Source organism: Schistocerca gregaria, unplaced genomic scaffold (genome assembly GCF_023897955.1).
Source record: "Schistocerca gregaria isolate iqSchGreg1 unplaced genomic scaffold, iqSchGreg1.2 ptg000045l, whole genome shotgun sequence".
Classification (NCBI taxonomy): Eukaryota; Metazoa; Arthropoda; class Insecta; order Orthoptera; family Acrididae; genus Schistocerca; species Schistocerca gregaria.
The window spans coordinates 387,501-397,565 of record NW_026061703.1 but is presented as its reverse complement, the minus strand read 5'-3'; the positions used below and the strand labels follow the sequence as shown (position 1 = coordinate 397,565).

At 53.9% G+C, this 10,065-nt stretch overlaps 2 non-coding genes and 1 pseudogene across 2 annotated transcripts; all 3 read right to left on the bottom strand.

Moving 5' to 3' along the window:
• Positions 1-1,988: 1,988 nt before the first annotated feature.
• LOC126301201 (large subunit ribosomal RNA) lies at positions 1,989-4,965 on the bottom strand (annotated as a pseudogene).
• A 188-nt stretch (positions 4,966-5,153) lies between these two features.
• LOC126301214 (5.8S ribosomal RNA) lies at positions 5,154-5,308 on the bottom strand. Its single transcript, XR_007552980.1, has one exon. It is a non-coding gene; the product is annotated as a 5.8S ribosomal RNA (ribosomal RNA).
• A 364-nt stretch (positions 5,309-5,672) lies between these two features.
• On the bottom strand, positions 5,673-7,565 carry LOC126301160 (small subunit ribosomal RNA). The gene has a single exon (XR_007552945.1). It is a non-coding gene; the product is annotated as a small subunit ribosomal RNA (ribosomal RNA).
• Between the last annotated feature and the right edge of the window lie 2,500 nt (positions 7,566-10,065).

The following is a 10,065-nucleotide window of genomic DNA, read 5'->3' as shown; positions in this document are numbered from 1 at the left end:
TATTAGTTTAAATTGTCCATATCTTTCCAGAATTTGCAGAAGGACGGCAGTAAATTAACTTCGCACCAGCTCCACCCGCATTTGCGGATCGCGCACCCCACAGCAAATACAATTTAACTATTGACACTATGAGACTGAAAAATTATTTTAATCACTGTTCGCGGCTGAGGGAGGTTTACGCCAACACTTTGTTAGGTTATATTATTCATATCTTCTCAGATTTGGAAGGCGTAGAGCCTATAGTAGCCTCCCATCGACTGTAATCGTATTTACGGACAGCGCCAGTAGCGAATAACAAGGTTTCATTATTCACACTATCAATTTAAAATTATTTTTCAGTCACTGAGCATGACTAAAGAATGTGTGCACTACCACTGTATTAGATTGCATTGTCCTTATCTTGTCACATTCCTTAGAAATAAGTGCCGCAATCACATGGGTGGAGAGCGCACGTCACGACAACATCAATTTACTTTTTGACAGTAAACACAGGGGGTGGCCAAGGGGCTCAAACTAGCTTCGCGCCTGGCACATCGCATGTTCGGACAGCGCGGGCCACAACAAGAACAATTTTGATTCAGATTGTCTGTGTCTAAAAATTATTTTAAACACTGAACATTATCAATTAATATCAACAATATCACTGGATTATGTTACATTGTACATATAATAACACCTCCAAGAGAAATAATGACCTAGAATAACATCGACGTGCCGCGGTCGCATGCACGGAAAAAAAAAACGCTGGGGGTGATCAAGAGGAGTGTACCCTACCACTGTATTAGAATTACATTGACCTTAATTTGTCGTAAGGGACTAAGCTGAACTCGCGCCTGCCCTCTGCCCTATTCTGCACAGAAACTATTTAATTAAATTTTAAAATCTAGAGACCTTACAACTATTCTACGTATACATAGTGATTGAGGAATGAATGCTGTTTCACTCTGTCTATCTGGGATTTTCACTTGTGTAACAGTTAGCCGATAAATTGTCACTGAGTTTAGACGCGCTTGCCGTCGCCTATTTGTGCCAGTCAGCGCACTTTGCAGCAGAAGCTATTTGATTTCCTAAACTAAAAGACTTAAAATTATTTTGCGCATACATATAGGTTGAGGAAAGACTGCTCTTTCACACTGTCTGTCTGGGATTTTAGTTACTTCAGCGGGTTGCTAGCGCATGTGCTCTCAACAAGTGGGTCTGTATTCCACCTCTGCTCTCTGGTTCGCCGGTAAGGCGGCGCCGACAGGCAGCTTTCAAACAATGTCAAGGACCCCGTTATTATGCAAATGCCGCTGCACTTACTGTGATGATGTCTTCCACAGCATCTCAGGAACTTTCCACAACTCCAATGGCGTATTTTGATTTAAGATGAAGCACTATAATCACTTGTATTTGGAGGAAGATGTGTAGATTGCTGCCGCACTTGTAGGCCGGAGACAAGTACTTATAACTTGATCACCAGTGATATAATGCAGATCTGCTTCCTGTAGAATAATCGTGGCACTGTTGTAGAACTACGATCAAATTCTCATCGGTATCGGAGCACTCTTACGCACTCAAAATATCGTGGGAAAACGCACAAAAAACACTCGCACAGAACAGCATCGCGTATTTCACACAACTGGTAATATTACGGGAAGTATTTTACGTAGAACGATAAAATTTGAGCACGAGACGTGATATGTATCGGCGCAGATTTGCTCACAGTTTCACCGATATCGGAGCGTAAATTTTCACACTATCCGCGAAAGTGTGTGAGGCGAAAGCGCGTGGCCAGTAGTGCGCGCGCAGTGGCCACCTCGGCGGTAACCCGATTCACACGCGGCACAAGACACTTTTCACTAAACTTGCCATAAATCGGAAAGTATGAAACGTACGGCCTTGAAATTTTTACACGCGTTGTAGAATGATACCCGAAAGCACTGTGCCGATTTTCCACGGAATCAAGACACTTTTCCGGGATGAACGCGACGAAGACGCGGGAGCCGAAACGCGCGCGTGCGCTCGCGCGGAGGGACAGCGGGAATCTCGTTAATCCATTCATGCGCGTCACTAATTAGATGACGAGGCATTTGGCTACCTTAAGAGAGTCATAGTTACTCCCGCCGTTTACCCGCGCTTGCTTGAATTTCTTCACGTTGACATTCAGAGCACTGGGCAGAAATCACATTGCGTCAACACCCGCTAGGGCCATCGCAATGCTTTGTTTTAATTAGACAGTCGGATTCCCCCAGTCCGTGCCAGTTCTGAGTTGATCGTTGAATGGCGGCCGAAGAGAATCCGCGCACCCGCGCGCCCCCGGAGGAGCACGCTAAGGCGGACGCGGCCTCGCAGCAAGGAAGATCCGTGGGAGGCCAAGGCACGGGACCGAGCTCGGATCCTGCACGCAGGTTGAAGCACCGGGGCGCGAACGCCGCGCAGGCGCGCGCATCCTGCACCGCCGGCCAGCACGAGGCCAACCAACGGCGAGAGCAGACCACGCCCGCGCTAAACGCCCGCACTTACCGGCACCCCTACGGCACTCACCTCGCCCAGGCCCGGCACGTTAGCGCTGACCCACTTCCCGACCAAGCCCGACACGCCCCGATCCTCAGAGCCAATCCTTATCCCGAAGTTACGGATCCAATTTGCCGACTTCCCTTACCTACATTATTCTATCGACTAGAGGCTCTTCACCTTGGAGACCTGCTGCGGATATGGGTACGAACCGGCGCGACACCTCCACGTGGCCCTCTCCCGGATTTTCACGGTCCGAGGGGAAGATCGGGACACCGCCGCAACTGCGGTGCTCTTCGCGTTCCAAACCCTATCTCCCTGCTAGAGGATTCCAGGGAACTCGAACGCTCATGCAGAAAAGAAAACTCTTCCCCGATCTCCCGACGGCGTCTCCGGGTCCTTTTGGGTTACCCCGACGAGCATCTCTAAAAGAGGGGCCCGACTTATATCGGTTCCGCTGCCGGGTTCCGGAATAGGAACCGGATTCCCTTTCGCCCAACGGGGGCCAGCACAAAGTGCATCATGCTATGACGGCCCCCATCAACATCGGATTTCTCCTAGGGCTTAGGATCGACTGACTCGTGTGCAACGGCTGTTCACACGAAACCCTTCTCCGCGTCAGCCCTCCAGGGCCTCGCTGGAGTATTTGCTACTACCACCAAGATCTGCACCGACGGCGGCTCCAGGCAGGCTCACGCCCAGACCCTTCTGCGCCCACCGCCGCGACCCTCCTACTCGTCAGGGCTTCGCGGCCGGCCGCGAGGACCGGCCATGACTGCCAGACTGACGGCCGAGTATAGGCACGACGCTTCAGCGCCATCCATTTTCAGGGCTAGTTGCTTCGGCAGGTGAGTTGTTACACACTCCTTAGCGGATTCCGACTTCCATGGCCACCGTCCTGCTGTCTTAAGCAACCAACGCCTTTCATGGTTTCCCATGAGCGTCGATTCGGGCGCCTTAACTCGGCGTTTGGTTCATCCCACAGCGCCAGTTCTGCTTACCAAAAGTGGCCCACTTGGCACTCCGATCCGAGTCGTTTGCTCGCGGCTTCAGCATATCAAGCAAGCCGGAGATCTCACCCATTTAAAGTTTGAGAATAGGTTGAGGTCGTTTCGGCCCCAAGGCCTCTAATCATTCGCTTTACCGGATGAGACTCGTACGAGCACCAGCTATCCTGAGGGAAACTTCGGAGGGAACCAGCTACTAGATGGTTCGATTAGTCTTTCGCCCCTATACCCAGCTCCGACGATCGATTTGCACGTCAGAATCGCTACGGACCTCCATCAGGGTTTCCCCTGACTTCGTCCTGGCCAGGCATAGTTCACCATCTTTCGGGTCCCAACGTGTACGCTCTAGGTGCGCCTCACCTCGCAATGAGGACGAGACGCCCCGGGAGTGCGGAGGCCGCCGCCCCGTGAAGGGCGGGGAAGCCCCATCCTCCCTCGGCCCGCGCAAGGCGAGACCTTCACTTTCATTACGCCTTTAGGTTTCGTACAGCCCAATGACTCGCGCACATGTTAGACTCCTTGGTCCGTGTTTCAAGACGGGTCGTGAAATTGTCCAAAGCTGAAGCGCCGCTGACGGGAGCGATTATTCCGCCCGAGAGCATCCCGAGCCAACAGCGGCGCGGGTCCGGGGCCGGGCCAGGTAGGTCCGTCATCCGGGAAGAACCGCGCGCGCTTGCCGGGAGCCCGAGCGCCCAAAGGGGCGAATCGACTCCTCCAGATATACCGCCGAGCAGCCAGCCAGGACACCGGGGCTCTGCCCAACAGACGCGAACCGAGGCCCGCGGAAGGACAGGCTGCGCACCCGGGCCGTAGGCCGGCACCCAGCGGGTCGCGACGTCCTACTAGGGGAGAAGTGCGGCCCACCGCACACCGGAACGGCCCCACCCCGCGGCGAGTGGAAAGGCAACCGGACACGACCCCGCCGCGGATTGCTCCGCGCGGGCGGCCGGCCCCATCTGCCGAGGGCGGGGGCCAGTGGCCGGATGGGCGTGAATCTCACCCGTTCGACCTTTCGGACTTCTCACGTTTACCCCAGAACGGTTTCACGTACTTTTGAACTCTCTCTTCAAAGTTCTTTTCAACTTTCCCTCACGGTACTTGTTCGCTATCGGTCTCGTGGTCATATTTAGTCTCAGATGGAGTTTACCACCCACTTGGAGCTGCACTCTCAAGCAACCCGACTCGAAGGAGAGGTCCCGCCGACGCTCGCACCGGCCGCTACGGGCCTGGCACCCTCTACGGGCCGTGGCCTCATTCAAGTTGGACTTGGGCTCGGCGCGAGGCGTCGGGGTAGTGGACCCTCCCAAACACCACATGCCACGACAGGCGGCAGCCTGCGGGGTTCGGTGCTGGACTCTTCCCTGTTCGCTCGCCGCTACTGGGGGGAATCCTTGTTAGTTTCTTTTCCTCCGCTTAGTAATATGCTTAAATTCAGCGGGTAGTCTCGCCTGCTCTGAGGTCGTTGTACGAGGTGTCGCACGCCACACCGCCAGCCGGCTGTGCACGCTACCGAGAAAGTACCGGTATGCGAACCGCCAGGCGACGGGCGCGCATCGCACGTTTAAGGAGACGCGGCCGGCCACACAGGCGACCACCACACTCCCACGTCTCCGAAGCGGGACAAACGCCGCGCGCTTCAGTATACGTAGCCGACCCTCAGCCAGACGTGGCCCGGGAACGGAATCCATGGACCGCAATGTGCGTTCGAAACGTCGATGTTCATGTGTCCTGCAGTTCACATGTCGACGCGCAATTTGCTGCGTTCTTCATCGACCCACGAGCCGAGTGATCCACCGTCCTGGGTGATCTTTTCCTTTTCAGTCTCCCACTGTCTCTTTCAAGACAGTAGCATTTGCGGGACTGAGGCGTCTGACGGCCCCTGTTCCACTATTTTTTTGTGTCCAACGGCCTCACAGCCGATGGGCGTCGTACGGCTCCACACCGGGGCGGACAGGCACTCGGGCGAACGTCATTCAAAACCGGCGCCAGGCGCCAGGTACCGCAGGCCAGCCGCTCCAGAGCTTCAGCGCTCGTACCACACAACAACAACAACACTTCCGCTAGTTTTGAGAGGCACGCGTGGTTCCGCACGCGGCGCACGGCCACTGCCGTACAGGTAGCGTGTTGCGCGACACGACACGCACATCGAAAGACATGCAGTCTAGTCGGTAATGATCCTTCCGCAGGTTCACCTACGGAAACCTTGTTACGACTTTTACTTCCTCTAAATGATCAAGTTTGGTCATCTTTCCGGTAGCATCGGCAACGACAGAGTCGATGCCGCGTACCAGTCCGAAGACCTCACTAAATCATTCAATCGGTAGTAGCGACGGGCGGTGTATACAAAGGGCAGGGACGTAATCAACGCGAGCTTATGACTCGCGCTTACTGGGAATTCCTCGTTCATGGGGAACAATTGCAAGCCCCAATCCCTAGCACGAAGGAGGTTCAGCGGGTTACCCCGACCTTTCGGCCTAGGAAGACACGCTGATTCCTTCAGTGTAGCGCGCGTGCGGCCCAGAACATCTAAGGGCATCACAGACCTGTTATTGCTCAATCTCGTGCGGCTAGAAGCCGCCTGTCCCTCTAAGAAGAAAAGTAATCGCTGACAGCACGAAGGATGTCACGCGACTAGTTAGCAGGCTAGAGTCTCGTTCGTTATCGGAATTAACCAGACAAATCGCTCCACCAACTAAGAACGGCCATGCACCACCACCCACCGAATCAAGAAAGAGCTATCAATCTGTCAATCCTTCCGGTGTCCGGGCCTGGTGAGGTTTCCCGTGTTGAGTCAAATTAAGCCGCAGGCTCCACTCCTGGTGGTGCCCTTCCGTCAATTCCTTTAAGTTTCAGCTTTGCAACCATACTTCCCCCGGAACCCAAAAGCTTTGGTTTCCCGGAGGCTGCCCGCCGAGTCATCGGAGGAACTGCGGCGGATCGCTGGCTGGCATCGTTTATGGTTAGAACTAGGGCGGTATCTGATCGCCTTCGAACCTCTAACTTTCGTTCTTGATTAATGAAAACATACTTGGCAAATGCTTTCGCTTCTGTTCGTCTTGCGACGATCCAAGAATTTCACCTCTAACGTCGCAATACGAATGCCCCCGCCTGTACCTATTAATCATTACCTCGGGTTCCGAAAACCAACAAAATAGAACCGAGGTCCTATTCCATTATTCCATGCACACAGTATTCAGGCGGGCTTGCCTGCTTTAAGCACTCTAATTTGTTCAAAGTAAACGTGCCGGCCCACCGAGACACTCAACAAAGAGCACCCTGGTAGGATTTAAACGGGGTCCGCCTCGGGACGCGAAAGCACCCCTTCGGCTCGCCCCACCGGCAGGATGTCCCACGATACATGCCAGTTAAACACCGACGGGCGGTGAACCAACAGCGTGGGACACAAATCCAACTACGAGCTTTTTAACCGCAACAACTTTAATATACGCTATTGGAGCTGGAATTACCGCGGCTGCTGGCACCAGACTTGCCCTCCAATAGATACTCGTTAAAGGATTTAAAGTGTACTCATTCCGATTACGGGGCCTCGGATGAGTCCCGTATCGTTATTTTTCGTCACTACCTCCCCGTGCCGGGAGTGGGTAATTTGCGCGCCCGCTGCCTTCCTTGGATGTGGTAGCCGTTTCTCAGGCTCCCTCTCCGGAATCGAACCCTGATTCCCCGTTACCCGTTACAACCATGGTAGGCGCAGAACCTACCATCGACAGTTGATAAAGCAGACATTTGAAAGATGCGTCGCCGGTACGAGGACCGTGCGATCAGCCCAAACTTATTCAGAGTCACCAAGGCAAACGGACCAGACAAGCCAATCCGATTGGTTTTGATCTAATAAAAGCGTCCCTTCCATCTCTGGTCGGGACTCTGTTTGCATGTATTAGCTCTAGAATTACCACAGTTATCCAAGTAACGTGGGTACGATCTAAGGAACCATAACTGATTTAATGAGCCATTCGCGGTTTCACTTTAATGCGGCTTGTACTGAGACATGCATGGCTTAATCTTTGAGACAAGCATATGACTACTGGCAGGATCAACCAGGGAGCTGCGTCAACTAGAGCTGAGCAGCTGGCCGATCGGGAGTGTGTCCCGGGGGCCCGCGCGAACACGCAAGCGTCCGCTCAATTATTCTGCAAACAGGAGGAGGCCGAGCTCCCCTGCACGATACACCTCGAAACCCTCTCAGGTCCCGGCGGCGCGCAGCGCCGTCCTAGGTACTTGGTCGGTTTCGAGAGAGGCGCAATCACCCGGAGTTAGGCGAGTAGACGGTTTTAGTGCGAACACCCTTGCTCCCAACTGAGCTTGCCGCTGCCGACAGAGGCCCGGGAGCGTGCTGTCGTGGCATTGCCGGCGGGAGACAACACGCGCCACCTATGGTGACCAGCAGCTCCAACGCCAGCGCCACACAAGGGCAAAGCCCCACTTGGGTGCAGAAGCGAACTCTCCCAGCACAGCGCACGCGCCAACACGTCCGCACAACTGCGATACAAACCACCTGCGAGAACCGCTGGGGCGACCGAGCAGCAGACGGCGTCGCGGCGCCGAGTGCCAGGCGGCGGCGCATCCTCAACGCACACAGTCCTCAATCAGACCAGCACACTGCAGATGTCCACCGCGCTTCGCACCGGGCTCGGCTGAACCAACTTTGGCCGCCAGGCGCCGCGTGCAGGGTGCGCCGCAGCGTAGCTGCGCCGCCTGCCGGGCCCGTCTGCTGGCGCTCCTGCCACTCGGCGCCCCCCACCAGCTGGCTGTTGCGCGTGCGCCCACGCAGCGCGCGGCCAACACGCCGGGCGGCCCCCCTTCACCGGCCGGGAACAGTCCCACCAAGCCACCGCCGCGTATCGCTTCATACCCACATGGGCCTAGTCACGTGTGTGGATGTGGCGGGTACCGCTGAAACAACCGGTTAATAGCTGTACCGATCGTCGCCATCACAGATTCACCTCCAGCGTGAACAACCGCTCAACAACGGATTTCCAGTTCATTTGCGTATCTTGGGCAGTAAACGTAGATGTCCACCTACATTTGCGAATTCAACAATTCTTGCATGCCAGGATGTCATGTGTCACGACACGCTACATCAGACCACATACACACTGCGACATGTGCAGAAGAGAACACGTGGAAGGTGGCCCGCGCACGTATGCGATGTCCCTTCCGCGATCCACTGTCAACCGGCATCTGCGGCATGTCCCAGATATGGAACGCGGTCCACCAGGGTAGCACTTTGTGTGAGGCAATACGACAAAGTCGGAATACACGCGTCACTACATCAGACGGCTCACGCTGACCTGACCTGACCTGACTCACCGCACCACCACACCCAGCGACCCAGGGTGACATACAATGCGTTCGTACGTTCCTCCCACACGCCTCTACGGCGTACCACAGTGCAACCTAGCTGTTATTGGGAGACGAGACAAGTAGCATCGAGCACAACATATGGAAATTGAGATTCGACACCGTTGGGCACAGCCAGCTTACGGTCACACGTATCACACTACTTCACTCTGTACGTAACGACCGATGATCGGTACAGCGTGTGGGTTACGCGTACGACATCAGCGGACAATGGACACAGACCATACCACGACGTACACTGAGGGCGTCGACATCTGAATGCAAATGAACAGCTGCGAGGCTCATTTAACACTCAAACGCCAGACCGACCAGCTTGAGAGGACAGAGACACAAAGAGGGGGACAGAGGGGGGGGGGCGATATAGTCCTATTGCAGTACAATTGACAGTGGATAGCGGGAATATGTGGAAAGTAAGCAACACTCGCAAGACATCTACATGAGGATAACAACGACACCAGAGATTCCGAGCAGTGAACTATGTTAGGCAAAGGGACAACGTGGGTTAGGTTAAGGGACAACGTGGGTTAGGTTAAGGGACAACGTGGGTTAGGTTAAGGGACAACGTGGGTTAGGTTAAGGGACAACGTGGGTTAGGTTAAGGGACAACGTGGGTTAGGTTAAGGGACAACGTGGGTTAGGTTAAGGGACAACGTGGGTTAGGTTAAGGGACAACGTGGGTTAGGTTAAGGGACAACGTGGGTTAGGTTAAGGGACAACGTGGGTTAGGTTAAGGGACAACGTGGGTTAGGTTAAGGGACAACGTGAGTTAGGTTAAGGGACAACTTGAGTTAGGTTAAGGGACAACTTGAGTTAGGTTAAGGGACAACTTGAGTTAGGTTAAGGGACAACTTGAGTTAGGTTAAGGGACAACTTGAGTTAGGTTAAGGGACAACTTGAGTTAGGTTAAGGGACAAATTGAGTTAGGTTAAGGGACAAATTGAGTTAGGTTAAGGGACAAATTGAGTTAGGTTAAGGGACAAATTGAGTTAGGTTAAGGGACAAACTGAGTTAGGTTAAGGGACAAACTGAGTTAGATTAAGGGACAAACTGAGTTAGGTTAAGGGACAAACTGAGTTAGGTTAAGGGACAAACTGAGTTAGGTTAAGGGACAAACTGAGTTAGGTTAAGGGACAAATTGAGTTAGGTTAAGGGACAAATTGAGTTAGGTTAAGGGACAAATTGA